General features: G+C 46.6%; 1 protein-coding gene across 7 annotated transcripts in view; it reads left to right on the top strand.

The window, feature by feature from the left end:
- The window catches only part of Sts (steroid sulfatase), a 183742-nt gene that overhangs the window by 16227 nt on the left and 148547 nt on the right, over positions 1-18968 (top strand). For 6 of the 7 annotated variants that reach the window (XM_048797393.1, XM_048797389.1, XM_015505243.2 and 3 more), the window contains exon 2: positions 6548-6655. The gene's annotated coding sequence lies outside the window, so the exon portion shown is untranslated. Of the gene's footprint in view, positions 1-6547; positions 6656-16225; positions 16354-18968 lie in introns of those variants that run through there. The other variant, XM_048797391.1, reaches the window with a different exon arrangement.

The following is an 18968-nucleotide window of genomic DNA, read 5'->3' as shown; positions in this document are numbered from 1 at the left end:
AGGACAGAGACCCCAAAGGCACAGCCCAGGGACCCCCTCCTCCAGCCACGCCCCACCTGCCTAGACTCATGACGTCGCTGATCCACTTCGATCATTGGTACCAAATGGATGAACCTATTGGTGTGGTCCTGGCTCTCAAGATGAAGGCAGTTTACCTTGATCATAAAAATGGGGGTTTTGTGGGGAGATTCCTCCACTGCAACCCCCCACCCACAAAAAAAAAAAAAGATTTCTCACGCAGCTGCTGTTTCAGGGTGTTTCTTTTAGTGATTTTGCTGGAAATCCTGTTGACAACTTTTCTGAGTCCTTTTTTTTCCCATTTGATTTAATTCGCCCACTTTTACAATTCAGAGGCTTTTATTGAATCGCCGAGCCGCCTGATCATCTGGGCCAGTCGGTTTGCGCACAGCGCTCGCTCGTCACCCCTGTGAGAGCCCCCCCCCCCCGTGCCCAGGGCGGGAATCTCTGTCCCCACGCTCTGCTTGGATATGGTCGAGTGGCCTGACGCGCTGGGCTCCCTCGGGTCCCTTTGAACAGCCGAAAGAGCGTCAGGCCACGTGGTCACAAACCGGGGGCCTCCATCGGGAGGCTGAGGCAGGAGGATCGTGAGTTCAAAGCCAGCCTCAGCCAAAGGGAGGCCCTAAGCAACTCAGGGAGACCCTGTCTCTGAATAAAATACAGAATAGGGCTGGGGACGGGGCTCAGTGGTTGAGTGCCCCTGGAATTAGTCCCTGATAGCCCCCCGCCAAAAAAAGAAGTGTTTGAGGTGATGGATACGTTCGTAAGCTTGGTGTACCCATTTCTAAATGTTCACCTATGTCCAAATGTCATGCATATCTTCGATTTATGCAACTGTCATTTCTCTGCTGTGCATGAATGACAATTTGAAAATAAAATAAAATTCGAATAAAATCAGAGTTTGAAATTAAATCATGATTTGAAAAAAAAAAATAAGAGTAGAAATTATCTCCTCCTTTCATCTGCTTTCTGGGGCCAGGTAACAGTTTATTGGGGGGATTTGGGGAAGGTGAGATCCGGCCATGATTTTTGGACCTGCGTTCCTACGTGACATTGGCGTGAGGCACTGGGTCTTTGGTATATACAATGACGCCTCTGGATTATGATTCCTGCACAGGGTTTTTGTGATTTGTTTTGTTATTATCTTATTTTTTTTCCTGGTAGCTAGAGCCTGAACCCCTATGTGCTTGTGCGCTCTTGGGGAAAGTATTAAAAAGATCCAGCGTCCGTCCGGAGGTTGCTTACAGCCCAACTGCGTGTTAGTTTAACTAAGTGAATGCACTGGGGTGAGGGGCAGGGTGTGATCCGGTGGGTTGATCCAGGTCTCCGCGGCTAACTGTCCAGCGTCTCCTTGGCCTTGACTGAGGGGCCAGTCCCTGATCTGGGCTTCCCCACCACACACCTGGCACGCCGGGAGCTCAGGCCAGCATCGGGGATAAGCCGTGGGGTTTGGGGCATTTGTCAAGTTACCTGTGACCTTGAGCATCAGCCGCAGGTCATCTGAGAGGCTGAGATAAGACCCACTGGTCCTGTGCATTGATGCCGGGAAGACGTCTTCCACATGTGAATTGGGTACCAGGGATGGAACCCAGGGGTGCTCAACCACGGACCCTCACCCCCCAGCCCTTTTTTGCATTTTATTCAGAGACAGGGTCTCACCGAGTTGCTCAGGGCCTCGCTTTGGCCGAGGCTGGCTTTGAACTCACGATCCTCCTGCCTCGGCCTCCGGAGCAGGTGGGATGACAGGCGTGAGCCACCGCACCCACTCTGTTTTGGTATCCTCATGGGGTCCTGGACCGAATTTCCCGTGGACACTGAGGACATTGGGGGCTAAATACCTCTGTGCTGTGTGGAAGGGAAAAGATGTGGGGCTTTTGCACACGTGGTGCCTTGGATGATGGCTCCATATTGACACTGTATCCGGCCATTGCTGATGGATGCGCCTTACCTGGTGAGATTCTACCCTGCAGTGGGCCTCTGACCAGACCTGGGGTACAGCTTTGAGGCCACTGTGTGGCTCAGAAGAGGCAAGACACTGCAGCACTGTGCTGTGACCCTTAAGCCCTGGGGACCTGTCACCCGTAACGGGGGAAGCAATTACAGCCCAGCTCTGCAGACACGGGTGGGAGGGAGGTTGGACGCCCGTGTGTGGTGCACACGCACTAAATGCGTGCAGGTCGCGGAGGCTCCCTGGGGTCCGATGACGGATGCTGAGAACATCTGTGGACACTCAGAGCCGGGGAGGGAAGCAGTGGGTTACGGTCCCACGCAAGTCTCTCCACAGACTCAGGCGGGGCGCCTGCCCTGCTGTGTTTTCTGCTGCTGATCGCATGATAGCAAAGACTGAACTAGTTACTGAGGAAAAAGGTTTATTTGGGTTCCAGAAGTCCAGGGTTGATGGCAAGCTTCTGCGGCTATGTTCTGGCCGGCAGGATCCCTGAGGGCAGAGCCCAAAGGCCGTTCAGAGCTTCCACCTGGTCCCACCTCCTAATGTCCCAGGGTGAGCTTGAGATTTCAACACGTGTTTTGCGGGGGGCAAAGAAGGGTCGATGGGTTAACAGGCGCAATCAGGAAATTCACGATGAGCTCAGCCTGGTGTGGGGGTTGTCTCTGACTCGGGGTGACTGCTGTCCTCACGAGACCAGGAAATGAGACCCAGAGAGGGAGTCACACGGGCCGACGGGAACACAAGACAGAGACGCAGCCACATTTCCACAGGCAGACGGGACGGCTACATCCAGGAGCCAAAGGCGGCCAGAATGTGTTCTAATAAAACTTTATCGACAAAAGCAGACGGTGGCCCTCACTGGTGACCCCTGCTCTATGGGACGGGTTCACCGCTCCTTGATAGACACCGTGACTGTTATCGTGATGCATAATCACTGCATTGCAAATATAAAGTGGCTGGAAATGTGTATCATGGGATGCTTCATGGAATTCTGAATGCTTTGGCCAGAAGACTAGATTATGGATTTTGCATTGGGGAAAAGATGAGCAAATATTACATTTCCAAAAAGCATAGGGTAAGGAAACAAGACCGGAAATAATAATGATTTTTTAAAAATAATGATAAATTTATTTTTATTATTAATTATAAATATAATAATAAAATTATTATTATTATTATTGTTATTATTATTATTATTATTATTATTATTTAATGCCGTTCTTTGAGCCCAGGGTGCCTGGTATTGATATGTCAGTCTTTGGACGACTCCAAATACTGGTCAAGGAATTCTTCTCCTTTGCACAGTGAGCAGTGAGCATATTGAAATCATATTTTCAGGATCATGCGCGTTGGCGTTTTCCAATCTCTGACCCATCTTGCATTTTTCCTGAAGCATGGAGAGGCCCTTAGACTCTCAACGTGACCTTGAGGACTTGGGCCCCCTCGACCTTTGTTAGGATCTCTCAAGGATTATAGCCGAGTGGCCCGAAGATGCTGTTTCCTCAGCACGGTGTGCGTGATCAGGACAAAGTGTTTTATTTCACAGTGATTCTTAGGTTGAGTCCAGGAAAAAAGGTTGTGGGGTGATGACTGCCGGGGTGCGGGGGGGGGGGGTTTGTGGGTACATTCTTGGGATGGCCACAGTGTGGTCCCATGTTGACCCCCCCACTATGCCAGGGACTGTGACTTCATCGATTTCGATGTGATTCTTCTTCTTTGTCCAGCACCAGGGGCTGGTAAGCACCGAGAAGTGAGTACAGCTCACACCCTGATCTCTCTAAAAATCTCCTTTCTGAGACCGAAAGGTGTGGGCCAAACAAACGGGAAATGATATTTGGATCTTCCGTGGGTCACGAGAGAGGGTCACCCTATTGTTCAGATCCACGGCCGCTGAATCCCGGTCTTATCAACTGATGTTGTGGTGGGTGGGCAGAAAGACATTCTCGTCATCCCCGCAGCAAGAAGCCAAAGATCAGCTTCGACAGCACCCCATTCCATTTGTGCAAGAATCTAATGTGAAAAGGCACTCTTGGAAGATGGATTGCTGCTTCAAATGTCACCTCTGCACGTGGCGGGGGACATGTTTCTAGGATGCCGATGGAAGCTAAGAAATTGTGGCTGGGATCTTAAACAAGATCCACATTTACCCAGATCTATGCTGTCGCGGCTTTTCCCTAACGAGATGTTCTCCTGTGGGTAGGTTCCGCAGAGCGGGACGATATGTCATCAAGCATCAGCGATAGGTCGGATGGGTTCACAAACTGTGGGGGACACGGGCTTGTGTTGGTCGAAATGTCAGCTCTTACGCATGGAGGGTCTTTAAGTTAAAAAGTTCTTCCTCAAGTTCAAAGCCACCTTCTGGGCCGTCTTTGGAACTCTCCTTTGGATTGGTGGGTAGGGATCCGCGTCAGAGGTCGGAAAGCCTTCTCTGCAAAGGGCAGATTGTAAGTATCTCTACCTTTTCGGGCCAAACAATCTCCCTCACAAGTACCCAGCGTGGACACCGGAGCTCAAAGGCACCCGTGGATGACATGTCAATGAATTGCATGTCACTATGTCCCAAGACCTTTCATTTGTGGACGCCCAGATAAGGGTTTGATTTACACTCTGCACATCTCACAGATGTTATTTTTTTGACCACTGGAACATGAAACGTGGTGAACTCGCTGCAGAGTCTGGTCGTGGGATGGATTTGTCCCATGGGCCATCATTTGTGACCCTATGTTTATTCAGAAGAATTCAATGAGAAATCAGGGACCTGGGGCCGATGTCCCGTATGACCCCCAAGTTATTGGAAGTCAGGCCAGGGTGCAGTTGCATGGTAGAGCACTTCACTAGCATGTGCGAGGCTCTGGGGTCCATCCCCAGTAGCACACACACACACATACAAAAAAAAAAAAGAATGATGGAAAAGCATAATATATATCCATAGTTCTTATGCATATATTTATATATTGACATGATTCATCCTACTGTTTGTCTCTGCCTGTATGCCATTCCATTCTTACCAAATGATGTCATGGTGGGTGGGCAGAAGACAGGCGCCTGGCTAGTTACTTTGTCATTCCTGTAGCAAGAGGCTAATGCTCAATGTAGATAATGCTGAGATATCTATGTGTCTATCCATTCATTCCTCCATGCATCTATCCATCCATCTATCTGTCCATTCACCCATCCATCTATCCATCGATCCATCACCCATCTATGCATCTATCCATCCATTTGTTCGTCCATCCATCTATCCATCCATCTGTTCATCTATCCTTCAATCCATCCATCCATCCATCCATCCATCCTTCCGTCTATCCATCTATCCATCCTTCCATCCATCCATCTATGCATCCATCCATCCATCCATCCATCCATCCATCCATCCATGTATCCATCCTTTCATCCATCCATCTATCCATCCTTTCATCCATCCATGTATCCAACCATCCATCCATCTATCCATCCTTCCATCCATCCATCCATCCATCCATCCATCCTTCTGTCTATCCATCTATCCAGCCTTTCATCCATCCATCTATCCATCCATCCATCCATCCATCCTTCTGTCCATCCATCCATCCATCCATCCTTCCATCTATCCATCTATCCATCCATCCATCCATCTATCCATCCTTCTGTCCATCCATCTATCCATCCATCCATCCTTCCATCTATCCATCTATCCATCCATCCATCCATCCATCCATGTATCCATCCTTCTGTCCATCCATCTATCCATCCATCCATCCTTCCATCTATCCATCTATCCATCCATCCATCCATCTATCCATCCTTCTGTCCATCCATCTATCCATCCATCTATCCATCCTTCCGTCTGTCCATCTATCCATGCATCCATCCATCCATCCATCCATTCATCTATCCATCTATCTATCCATGCATCTTTCCATCCATCCATCCATCTACCCATCCATCCATCTATTCAGTCATCCATCATCCATTCATGTGTCTTTCTATCATCCATCCATTCATCCATTAATCCATCCATCCATCCATCTACCTATCCATCTATCCATCCATCTATATTTCTATCATCCATCCATGCATCCATGCATCCATCCATCCATCCATCCATGCAACCATGTATCCATCTATCTATCCATCCATCCATCCCCACCTCCATCCATCTATCAATGCATCTATCTATCTACCTCTCTCCCTAGATGGTATATGTATATATGGAGAGATGTATCTTTGTCTCTCTCTTATGCACAAACATGCAGTACACAGAGCCAATCGAAGATGGCATGGTGGTACACGTTAGTTTAAAAACAGTGCCCAGTAAACTGATCATCCCGTTCGTAACGACACACATCTGCTCTCAAGGGGGAAAGAGGTCGTCTGAAGGTCAACATGGGGGACTCTGTTTTTCCGTGGATTCACTGTGGGGGGCACTTCTTGGAGGCAGGGGCTGGAAGGTAAGGCCCGAGGATGGAGGAGACTTAAACAGAGTAGACAGAGTAGCTGAGGCCGAGGAAACTTCTACGCAAGAGGGAGCTCACCTCATGTGAGTATCTCGCACACGTTTTTGAAGTTCATGAATTTTTCTTCTTTTGGACAAATTTGCAGGGTGAGCCTGGTGCCGCTGGCCGATCGCCACTGACAGCTGAGCGCAGCCCAGCACATATGATCTCCTTTCCTCACGATCTTTGGAGACTGTCGGAAATCCAGCCCCAGGTGAGTGAGCGCATTGCCTGTGTGGGTCGCCCGTCCCGGAGAAGCACCCGGGGCTTGCTAGGTGCCTGGCTCGCCCCAGGTGCATGTGACACGGTGTACGTCTGGGATCTTTGAAAGACTGGTGAAATCGGCAAGGTGGCAGACACAGGGTGCAGAGGGAAGGCTCTTGGTGCATGCGCTGCCGTTCACCGACTAGGCTCAGGGCAGGCTCACGGCTGTAGGCAGAGGGACTCCTCTGGTGGCAGTGAATGTGTGCAGGGTCAGGTGGGAGGAGATGCGCAGGGTTTGCAAGGTCTCCAGGTGGGCAGCTGGGCTGTAGCCTGTGCTTAGCCTGTGTGGGGCTCTGGGTCCACCCCCAGTGCTCCCAAATGTGTGCAGACGTCAGGAACAAAACCAGGGCTGGGGTGCGGCTCAGTGGTAAAGTGCCCTGGGTCCAATTCCCGGTTCCGCAACAATAAATAGATCGAAACAAAATCTTTAGACCTTTTGTTAAATAATTGGCAGCTCTATGTCACGATGTCATCGAGGTGAGCCACCTTGGCGGGGACGCTGTGGTCACCCTCCTGTAGCAGCAGGCTCTGAGAAACGGGGCAGACAGATGGCTTCAGAGGGGACAGGTTCAAGACTATATGGAAAGGTCCCCAAAGACAGAACCGTGCTTGCCCTCGGAGAGCCCTGGCGTGGGGTCGCAGCCCACCAAGTCACTGTGTCTCTGGTGTCTCTCCTTGGTTCTGAATCAAAATGAGGATGAAGAGACAAGGTGGTGTCCTAGGATGGTTCTAGAGAGCGGAAAAGTTTTGGATGAACCTTGGGGGATGGAAAGTGGGTGGTTTTAAAAATCCAGAGGCAGCGTGGGGTTTGTGGTCACTGGTGGTAGGTGGCTCTTCCCCACCGGGGTGGAGACCACCTGGAGATGCTTGGGGTTGTCAGAGTTGGGGCCAAGTCTCAGTGGCATGTCCTGGGCAGGCCAGGGTGCTGCTGAGCCACCAGTGAATGCGTGGGGCACCTCCCTACGCACCCGGCGAGGTAGGTCCTTGGTGCTCCAGCTGGGGGGGTGCCTGTTCTGGGGGGGCAGGAGGCTGCGGCTTCGCCTCCTCCTTCCTGGATCTTTGGGGTGCTTCTATTTTCAGGGATCTGATTTAGAATAAGAATTTTTTTTTTACTTGTTCTAATCAGTTATCCATGAGAGCAGAATGCATTTTGATTCATGGTACCCAAACGGAGCACAGCTTTTCACTTCTCTGGTTGTACACGATGCAGAGCCGCAGCACATGTGCAGTTGTACATGTACCTAGGGTGAGGGTGTCCATCTCATTCCACCGTCTTTCCTGCCCCCATGCCTCCTTCCCTCCCCACCCTCCCCTTTGACCAGTCAAATTCCTCCAGCCACCCCCCCCCTCCGCCCATTATGGATCAGCATCCACTTACCAGAGAGAACAATCAGCATTTGGTTTTTGGGGGATTGACTAACTTCACTTAGCTTGATATTCTCCAACTCCATCCATTTACCTGCAAATGCCATGATTTTATTCTTTTTTATTGCTGAGTAATATTCCACTGTGTATAGATAGCACAGTTTCTTTATCCACTCATCAGTTGATAGGCACCTGGGTTGGTTCCACAGCTTGGCTACTGTGAGTTGAGCTGCTATAAACATTGACATGGCCACGTCCCTGTAGTATGGTGATTTTAAGTCCTTTGGGTATAGACTGAGGAGTGGGATAGCTGGGTCACATGGTGGTTCCATTCCAAGTTTTTGGAGGAATCTGCATCCTGCTCTGCAGAGTGGTCGCCCCAATTTGCAGTCCCACCAGCAACGTATGAGTGAGCCTTTCCCCCCCACATCCTCACCACACTTATTATTGCTTGTATTCTTCATAACTACCCCAAAAGACAGTGACCTCCTAGCACATATTTTTCCCTGCTAAATTTAAACCGACAGCTGAGGATTCTCCTTCTAGAAGGTCCATCCTCTGTGGCTAAAAAGGTGCATCCTCTGGGCTTCTATTCCTTCCTAACGCTGAGCAGCTTAACAGACGCGTGGGCTCCTGTCATGGCTGCAATTTGTTCTTCAAAAGGATCTCCGGGTTCCTTTTCTCTGTTTTGGAAACCAAAAACTTTCCGGCTCTCTTCAAGGGTCATTTATTTTCTAAAGGTCATTGATCTTACAAGATCCTGCGTCGATTTCTAATCTAGCCTTTGGAAGCCTTCAGCACTTGCAAAGTAATTTTATTTTAGTTGTTTTTTTTTTTTATCCATTTGGAAAACAGCTATAAATTTTGCAGACAAATGCATATATATATATATATATAGAGAGAGAGAGAGAGAGAGAGAGAGAGATTTTAGCCTCCAAAGGAGATTGACATTCTTTAGACCCAGCTGCAGAGTGCCCTGAAAAAAATTGACAGAGTCTGTAGCTAATTAAAAATATGTGGCTGAAAAGGTTCATGATTAATTCATGATAAACGAATACAGCATCCATTATCCTTTCTTGACGTCGTCGGGATGAAAAGTGGGAGTGTTTCAGTGTAGCCGAGTTGAACGGCGCCTCCTAGAAACCTACTAACAATACCCATTATGTCTCCCCAACCCGAGCCCGTTCTCCTGGGCTATTTTAACGCGCTTCAGAATTCAGAACTCGGCGTTCCCTGACATGGCATATTAAATCTCTTCCCTCGGCTGAAGTGGATGAAGACTTAAGAGATCATCAGGAAAATGCTTTTATCTTGTCCTCAGATTTTCTAATTTGTCCCCCTCTTTTTTTTTAAAAAAAAAATGTTGGATGTTATTAAAATAGAGTTTTCGGACAAAGCAAGAGAAAATGAGAATTTTTCGGTGGTACTGAGAGGTCTTTTTCGTGTAGACCGTGGATCCCTGGTGAGAATATTTGAGGGCGTCCAGTGCACATAAAAGGAAGCATATTTTAGAGTCAATCTGTTAATTCCAGCTACAGAAGTGAAGGCTGATTACGGTGTTGTCTCAGGAGAAGATAAAGGAGAAAAATCAAATGGAAGGTAATGGCTAAGTGGGAAATGAGCGCCCAGGGCCTTACCCAGGGGATGCCCAGTGGTGGGCATCGGGCACCATCTTCCTTTGGCCGTGGACTCATTAGAAGGACTCAGGGTCACCTGCGAGGTGTCCCTACCAGGACCCTGCAGCCTGAATCCCATCTCAGGGACACCTCAGAGGCATGTCTAATACAGCACACGGTTTTAAGGCAGAGACCCAGGGTCTTCCAAAGAAGTCAGTGTTGGCGCTTTCTACGGAGCATGGCTACCCGACGGTCCCAGATTTTAAGAGAGTGGAGAACTGGACAGTCATGTCTCATCTGTGGATCCTGGATGTCGGGTGGAGGGTGGGGGGCGATGGGACCATTCTTTGGGGGTCTCTCTGCGAGTTGAGTTGCTTAAATCCGTGTTCATCTTGCATCGCTGATGGTGGAGACGTGGTTTCAAGGGGAAGGGCCCTTACTTGGGGAGTCTTGTGCGGAAGAATTGGGAGGGGAATGTTGTAATCCACGCATCTTGGTATAGATCATCACAGGGGCCGAGTGCGTTCCATCTTATATTCCATCCTACACCACACGCACACACAAAAAAAAATCATGATGCGTGAATGCAAATATTTTATTTCTTATCATTTTATATTGTAATGATGTAGAAAAAATGTAGCGTGTGCATGTGTGATTTATCTCTATCTACGCAGATGTATAGTTTCAGTCAGCTTTTTTGGTGCTGTGAATAAAAGACCTGAGAAAAACAATTTTAGAGGAGGAAAAGTTGATTTGGGCTCACGGTTTCTGAGGTTCAGTCCCTGGTGGCCGACTCCATGGCTCTGGCCCAAGGGGAGCAGAACAAAATGGCGGCAGGGCCTGGAGGAGGAGAGCAGCTCAGGACAGGGCACCAGGGAGCAGAGAGAGCTCTGCTCACCAGGGACAGGACAGAGACCCCAAAGGCACAGCCCAGGGACCCCCTCCTCCAGCCACACCCCACCTGCTGCAGTCACCACCCAGTGAGTCCACTCAAGTGGATTAATCCACTTCTAGGTTACACCTCTCATAACCCAATTATTTCACAGCTGAGCTTTCTTGCAGCGTGTCACACATGAGCTTTTGGGGGACACCTCGCATCTCAATCATAACATGTGTGTCCACATGAAAAACATCTGTAAACTGACAGGAAGGAAGAGCCAGAGGCAGAAAAGAAATGGTTTTCCTCCCCACTTCCTGGGTTCTACTAGGACAGAGCGTTGCAAGAAGAGGGATTAATAACGAGAGAAACAAGGTGCGTTGGCCTGTATGCATCCCGTGTACCCAGGAGATCCCCAGGGGAGCCTCAGTCAATCTCCAAAAGGTTGTGTTCGGGATCACAGGACACCATCTTCCGAAGCCAACAAACAAGGATATGGGAAGTCCGGGAATGGGAAGTCAGGAGGAAAAGAAGGGAGAGGTACATAACGCAGGTGCGCGTCTGTGCCTTCTTCCTCGGGGACCCCTCTCCCCTGACGGTGTCCACTCCTATTTATATGAAGTCTTCCACTGTCGCGTGCCCGCAATGGAAAATCCTGTGGAAATCTCTCTTTTTTTTAGGGCGTGAGCGCAGTGGAATTTCCCCCATTTTAATAGTGCCTTCTGGAATGTTCTGTGGAAATCCTTCATATTTAGGAGGGCTTTCTAGAAAGCTCTATGGAAATTCTCCATTTTAGCAGTGCTTTCTGGAAAGTTCTGATGAAACCCTCCATTTCAGGAGTGCATTCTGGAAAGTTCTGTGGAAACCCCTGTATTTTAGGAGTACACTCTGGAAGATTCCGTGGAAATCCGCCATTTGGGGAGTCCATCTACAACACAAATATAAAATGTAATATCATATGAAGTTAATTAGGAAGTGACCCACTACAACTTCAAATTACTCAGCATATATTAGAATAAAATACTAGGTAGGAGGCAGTAATAAAATGTCCTATATTAGATTGATTTTGTAATTCAGGAGCAGAGGCTTCTAGGTTTAAAACAATCGCCTGTTGGTACGGCTGATATAGTAATTTTTTTAGACCTCTACTACTTTGTATCTCTATTTTTATTAAACTCTGAATTTGATGACACAATGGAAATTCACCATTTAGTATCACATTGTTAAAATTCTTGCATTTTATGGATTAAAACCTAGGGTTTCCCCCCGCTTTTATAGTTTAATAACTGTTTTTAGAATTCAGGAGTCCTTAGATATTTCCCTGTTTATCTGTACAGGCTGAGGGGATTTTTCCATGCATATTTAATTGTATATCATTTCATATGAGGTGAATGGAAACTCAATTTAGTTTAAGATTTTATTTAGTTTTTTTAATATTTATTTTTTAGTTTTAGGCGGACATAGTCTTTTATTTTACATTTATGTGGTGCTGAGGATCGAACCCAGTGCCTCAAGCGTGCTAGGCGAGCGCTCTACCACTGAGCCACAACCCCAGCCCCTAGTTTAAGTTTTTGAGTTTCTAATAATTTGGGTGGGGGTTAATGAGCCCATAGTTAATTCACATTTAAAATAACTCATCAGACATTGATTCCTTGCTTAGTTACTTGCGTTCAGCTGGGTGTGGTGGTACACACCTGTCATCTCAAAGACTTGCGGAGGCTGAGGCAAGAGGATCACAAATTCGAGGCCATCCTGAGCAATTTAGCAAGACCTTATCTCAAAGTAAATCTAAAAATGGCTGGGAATGTAGCTCATGGGTAGAGTTCCCCTGGGATCAATCTCCAGTTCAAAAAAATTAAAATAATAAATAATAAATAATTTAAACGAGCGTTAAACTAGTTATTCTGAGAACAGAGACTTGGATTGTAGAATAAATGTATCTTTAAAGGTCATTTCTCTTTGCTAGAAATAGGAAATTGCCTAATAATATCCTTAGCTTTTGAGGACATTATCATACCAATGCAAAAGATAAGTGAGTTAAGCACATTTAATAACACTGAATATCATAATGATAACTCAAAGTCATTTGGATTCTGTATTCAGAAACCATACTTTTGTAGTATTAGAGAACTTTTGTGAACTTTAATTTTTTTTTTTTTATAATAGTGTTCTATCCCTTATTTTAAAGGTTAATGTAGGTTCCACTTTTTAAGAATATCCAGAATGAGTTTCCAATCCCCCGTTTTCTTCTTGGTCTCTTGAAACTATTATTTAACTCACATTCTTGTCGCTGTGGCTCTTTGATAATGCCAGAAAAGACTCAATAATTTCCCTTGATATAATTGATATAATTTCCCTTAAGACAAAACGTTCACCAGCCTTGGCAGAAAATTCGGATTCTGTGTGGTAACTCTAGACTCTCAAATCTCCGAGCGTCTGGCAGAATCTGTGAGGTGAAAATCCACTTGAGCTTTCTCCACCTTGGCGATGGCTTGAACCACCTCCCGTGGTCACCTCAAGGGGCACAATGGGGTGCTGGTTGGCACAAACATGGAAATAAGTGCAAGTCAGTGCTAGGGAGTGGGAAGAACCAAGATCAGCTTGAGGTGTTTGTTGAGTGACGGGGATGAGTCTCCAAGAATCAACATGGAAACCCTGGTGCCTTGGCCAACACGTTTCCTTAGCTCAGAGTCTTGGGGTGGGTGGGGGTCTCTGGGGAACCCTGGCTCCAGAGTATGCTGTAGCCGCGTCAGACTCACTCCCCGACACCACAGCTTCTCTTGGACACTCATTGTCTGTTCAGCCATTGTGTCTCTTTTCCTCCATGGCCCCCAAAGCCATGCATGTCCCTATCACCCCGGTTCCAAGACACTAGCTGCCAATCCACATGTGCTTAGCACTGAACCGAGCCATACGAAAAGCATAGACTAGTGATGGAAACAATCATGTTAGGTCACGGGAAAGATGATTGATGAGTTGATAGATAGGTTCACAGCTACATGGACAGATCCATCAGATAAATCAGTAAGTAAGTAGTAAGTAAGTAGGTAGGGGAGTGGGTGAATGGGCAGGCAGATCTACAGAATGAATAGGTGGACGAATTGGTAGGTGGGTGGTAGGTAGGTGGATAGATCCATCAAATAAATGGGTAGGTATGTACTTAGTTTGTTAAGTAGATAAATAGAAGATTAGGTAGATAGATAGATAGATAGACAGACAGACGGACAATACATGGATACATAGATGAAATAAATGGATAGGTATGTACCAGTGGACAGACAGTGGACTAGATGGGTAAATAGGTAAGTAGGTATGTAAATAGGTAAATAGATGCATACATAGATACATTGAATAAATAGAGACTTAGGTGGGTGGATGGGTGGATGGACAGACATACAGAAACATAAGATAGAATAGATGGATAAATAAGATGGATGGATGGATGGGCAGATGGAGGGAGGGAGGGAGGGATGGATGGATGGATGGATGGATAGATAGATAGATAGATAGATAGATAGATAGATAGATAGATAGATAGATAAAGATGGATGGATAGATGGATGGATGGACAGATGGATGGATGGATGGATAGATAGATAGATAGATAGACAGACAGACAGATAGATAGATAGATAGAAAGAATGGGTAGGTCGGTAGGTACAAGGCAGGGAAGGAGGGAGAGGATGGTTGAGTGGACCAGGGTAGAAACATATAGAATATAAGGATAAATAGATAGATAGCTTAGCTGATTAATAGATAATAGATAAATGACTAGGTGTATAGATGTAAGTAGATGATAGGGAGGTAGTATATTGATGATAGGTAGATGGTAGATTATAGATGTACATCTAGGTGATTAGAAAGATGTAAGTAGACGGTGGGTAGGTAGGTGACAGATTATAAATGGATGTCTGGGTGACTAGATAGACGTAGTAGATGGTAGGTAGGTAGGTAGGTAGGTAGATGATAGATTATAAATCTAGGTGGTTAGATAGATGTAGTAAATGGTGGGTAGGTAGGTAGATGACAGATTATAGATGGACGTTAGATAGATGTAGTAGCTGGTACGTAGGTAGGTAGATGACAGATTATAGATGGACGTCTACGTGGCTAGTTAGACGTAGTAGATGGTAGGTAGATAGGTAGATGATAGATTATAAATCTAGGTGGCTAGATAGATGTAGTAAATGGTGGGGAGGTAGATGATAGATTATAGGTAGACATGTAGGTGGCTAGATAGATGTAGTAGCTGGTAGGTAGGTAGGTAGATAGATTCCAGATGGACATGTAGGTGGTAGATAGACGTGGTAGATAGATGTAGTAGGTACACAGTAGAGACAAGGTACCTAAACAGATTGTTTCTGCTCCCCTGCCCCTTGGTGTCCATGCTGACACGGCAGGGACCCTATTGTGATTGAGTTACCTGAGCCAACAAGGACCCCTTGGAGAATGGTCTCTACGTAGAAGCCCACACCAGTCCTGCATCCCAGGCTCTTAGTGCTGCCTCTCAGGCACGTGGGCCCCTTGGTTTGGCTCTAATGACAGACTTGTCACTCTGGGAATCCTCACTGACCACGGAGCAAAGTCCGCAGGCTGATTGCTGATGGACAAGGATCTGCCTGGGCCCCTCTCGGCTTCCTGTCTGTGCTGGGGAAGGATGGTCCTTTACCCTCCCCTCCTGAAATGCATGCCAATCCAGCAGGGAGCTGTAGGTACCTTCTGGATTTTTGCAGGAGGCTGCTCTGAGTTCAAGGACTGCAGGGCTCTTTGAACACACTCTTGGGGGCTTCCTGCCCCCTGCTCTGTCCCTGAGTTTCAGGGACACAGGAATTTCTGTGACATTATGGAGGAACAGGCAAGTCTTTGGAGATCCTGCGCCTCCTCGGGGTAAGGACTTGGCAGGGTCCCTCGTGCAAATGACCCCCACAGTCCTGCCCACTGTCTCCCTGGTTAAATCCCTCCTCTGTGGCTCACAGTGCTCTTAATTAGAATCCATCACTGAGCTGGGGGTGGTGGCACATGCCTATAATCCCAGCGGGCCCGGGAGGCTGAGGCAGGAGGATCGTGAGTTCAAAGCCAGCCTCCGCCAAAGTGAGGCTCTAAGCAACTCACTGAGACCCTGTCTCTAAATAAAATGCAAAATAGGGCTGGGGATGGGGCTCAGTGGTGGAGTGCTTCTAATTTCAATCCCTGGTACCAAAAAAAGAAAGAGAGAGACTCCCTCCCTGGACCTTGTATGTATCTCCTTGTTTCAACTGGATGCTTAGGGTCACGTTCTTCTGGTTGCAGTTAAAGAGATCCAGTTTGACGGTTATTGATGAAGGGTCCCCAAAATGGGCCAGATGCAGGAGTTTAGACCTAAGGTGTGTTGGCTACCGTCCTGTTATAATCAGGGCCTTTTCCCACCACAGAAAACCTCTGTGTTCATTCAGTTCTCTGCAACAGGTGGTTGTTCGGCGTTTTGCCGGGTGTCTGCAAAAAGAATAAGGGCGCAACAAATCTCTCTAAAAGGGAACCGTATTCTTTTTTTTTTTTCTTTCCATAATTATCTCACAAGGGCCAGCTGCAGTCACGAGCGAGCTCATCAGATTGAAGTTGTCTGCATCAGGGTCTCTTCAAGGCAACTTGAAACCCGGGCTCCTTTTCTTTTCCTTCCCATTAGCACAAATTAATCAAGTTGGAGAAGCTTGGGACGTGGAAGTGGAGCACCGCCTCATCAGCAGGAAGACAATGGAACTAAATTCTGCTTTGCAGTCTTTTCCCCCTCATTTTAAATAAGTAGAAAATCTGGTAAGTGCACGCATGTGTCAGAAAACAGAAATCTCCAAATAACCGTCATTAGTCCAGCTGTCCCCAAATGAATTACAAATAAAGAATGTCATCTTGCTTCAGATGCATATGTACACACACCTGGTACACATGTGCACATAATTTATTTATTTATTTTGGTACTGGGGATTTAACTCAGGGGCACTCGACCCCTGAGCCCCGTCCCCAGCCCTATTTTGTATTTTATTTAGAGACAGGGTCTCCCTGAGTTGCTTAGGGCCTCGCTTTTGTAGAGGCTGGCTTTGAACTTGAGATCCTCCTGCCTCAGCCTCCCAAGCCGCTAGACTCACAGGTGCGCACCACCAGTCTCGGCTCCACATAACGTTTTAAAAATTTGTGATCATTGACCTTTATATAATGATGGGTTCTAACTCTTCCACTCTAAATGCATACCGTGAAGTTTTTCTGCAGGATAAAATATCCTTCTGAAATCGAGAACTTTAGAGGCTACCTAGTGTTCTATTGTGTAATTTATCTAAACATTCCCCAAGTCTTGGAGAAATAAATTTTCTAACATAGGTAAGAATATACTGATAAAAGGCATAAAGCTTCATTGTGTGTCTCTCTATATATAGAATAAATCTCCATATAGAAACACGGAGAAAAAGAATGTGCAGATTTTGAGGGACAGGATACCCACTGTCTAAAATGTTCATGAAAACTCTGCCTAAATTTGCATGTTTACTACCATCCAGCAAAGGTCTCTGCTCATCGTTTGCCAAGTTGAGTTAAAAATACCATTTCCCTTGTGCTTTTTAACTTGATTTTTGATCCCTAAAGAAATTAGAAATTTTGCGTATTATAGTAATTCATAATTCTTCTCTGTGCACCGTATCTTTTTGACATTTGAAAATATGAGTTCAAAAATTTTAAAAATATATATGTAGGTACAAGGTGGAGATGCACTTATAAACCAAGTATCTCTAGCCCAGGAATTCTCTCGCTTTAGAGAGAAAAGCATTTGCTTTCATATTTGTACATGTTTTATGCATTTTGGGGGTGGGGGTACTGAGGATTGAACTCAGAGGCACTCGACCCCTGAGCCCCATCCCCAGCCCTATTTTGCATTTTATTTAGAGACAGGGTCTCCCTGAGTTGCTTAGGGCCTCACTTTGGCGGAGGCTGGCTTTGAACTCGCGATCCTCCTGCCTCAGCCTCTGAAATGTCGGGGATGACAGGCGTGGGCCATGTGCCTGGTTAATTTTATACAATGTTTTCAGTATAGCTATCTGCATTTCAATTATGAGACTACATAGAGGTCAAGTGTGGAATGTTCCGCTTGCATTCCTGCCCTAAGAGTTTGCTGTTTTAAATAGATCCCTCACCCACCCATCCATCCATACTGCTTCTGATTTATTTGGAATACTGACTTATTTACATCCATATATGCTCTCCTCATTTTTCTTTTGATGTAAATGGCGAGGAATTCGTTTTAAGCAAACTGATTTCTTTCTAACAAGGGTGGTGCTTGAGGGAATTTGCATGATTTAATTGTAATCAGCAGAACACTTAATGCCTGATGGGGAAATATTGGCACGTGGGTTTGTTTTTGGAAATGATGCCAAATGATGGCATCTCAAGGAGTTTTGAACAACATTCTACTTTCCTGGAAAACAGGCGTGCCTAGTGACTCAGCTACATCCCCAGACTTTTTAATTTTTTTTTTTTTAAGATAAAGTTCTTGCTAAATTCCTGAGTCTGACCTCAGCTTCCCAAGTAGCTGCGATGACAGGCATGCATGCCATTGCACCACCTGTTATTTTCTTTGTTTTTCATGTTTATTTGGTGTTTTTTTTTTTTTTGTCTTTGTTTGTTTGTTTTGGTACCAGGGATTGGACCCAAGGGTGCTTAACCACTGAGCCACATCCCCAGACCTTTCAATTAATTAGTTAATTTCTTTAAGTTGAGGCAGGTTCTCGCCAAGTTGCTCAGGGCTTCCCTAAGATGCTGAGGTTGGCCTCCAACTTGCAATCCTCCTGCCTCAGCCTCCCAAGCTGCTGGGATTATAGGTGTGGGACTCACTGGGAGACAAGCCCACACACATCTATGAAGCCAGCCCTGGATCAGACCCAGTCTGGCTCACTCTGCCTCCTCATTTTGTCATGGAAATGAAACACCCTCTGATCTTACTCTCTGAGAAGTGGGCGGAGCCGTTGCACCCACCTGAGGGCCGACAACCTGGTTCTGAAAAAGGGCTTCTGAACCTCCTGGCTGTGTGACCCTGGACAAGTCACTGTATGTCTCTGAGCTGTGCCTTTTTCATTATCAGAAGTAAGGGTTGAGATTTGGCTTTCATCGTAAGGTGCCGAAGTTCGGGGCCTTTGTCTTGCAGACTGGGGCACTGTGTAGGATGCATGAGGGGCCAGTTTGCCCTTTGGTGGCCCGTGTTTGTCATAAGCTCTTCATGGTGTCTGTGACATTCTAAGGTGTAGCTGTACCTACTGTGGGTGCAAGTCTCCAAGTATCTCCATCCACCCATCCATCCACCCATCCACCCATACATCCATCCACCCACCCACGATCCATCCACCCATCCATCCATCCATCCATCATCCACCCATCCACCCATCCATCCA

The sequence above is a fragment of the Marmota marmota genome, unplaced genomic scaffold (genome assembly GCF_001458135.2).
Source record: "Marmota marmota marmota unplaced genomic scaffold, marMar, whole genome shotgun sequence".
In the NCBI taxonomy this organism is placed as follows: Eukaryota; Metazoa; Chordata; class Mammalia; order Rodentia; family Sciuridae; genus Marmota; species Marmota marmota.
The sequence above is the reverse complement of the archived record's forward strand: the minus strand, read 5'-3'. Positions and strand labels throughout refer to the sequence as shown.